We start from the raw sequence: 230 nt of genomic DNA, 5'->3' as shown, positions 1-230 counted from the left end.
GGTGGTCATTCTGTGGCCTACTCGTCACATTGTTTTTTTTTTTGTTGTTTTTTTTATCTGTTCTGTGTCCACTGGGAAAGCGGCAGCAGCACCCTCTGCCGGTGAAAAGCCAGAACTAAAAAGCGTACAGCACCAGGTATTCCCAGGCGGTCTCCCATCCAAGTACTGACCTGGCCCGACGCTGCTTAGCTTCCGAGATCGGACGAGATCGGGCGTGTTCAGGGTGGTAT

General features: G+C 51.7%; 1 pseudogene; it reads right to left on the bottom strand.

Annotated features, from left to right (window-relative positions):
- Window positions 1-121: 121 nt before the first annotated feature.
- LOC121939211 lies at window positions 122-230 on the bottom strand (annotated as a pseudogene; the record flags this gene model as incomplete).

The sequence above is a fragment of the Plectropomus leopardus genome, unplaced genomic scaffold (genome assembly GCF_008729295.1).
Source record: "Plectropomus leopardus isolate mb unplaced genomic scaffold, YSFRI_Pleo_2.0 unplaced_scaffold43424, whole genome shotgun sequence".
NCBI classification, from domain to species: domain Eukaryota; kingdom Metazoa; phylum Chordata; class Actinopteri; order Perciformes; family Serranidae; genus Plectropomus; species Plectropomus leopardus.
Note: the sequence above shows the minus strand (reverse complement) of the source record. Positions and strands in the feature narration are given on the sequence as shown.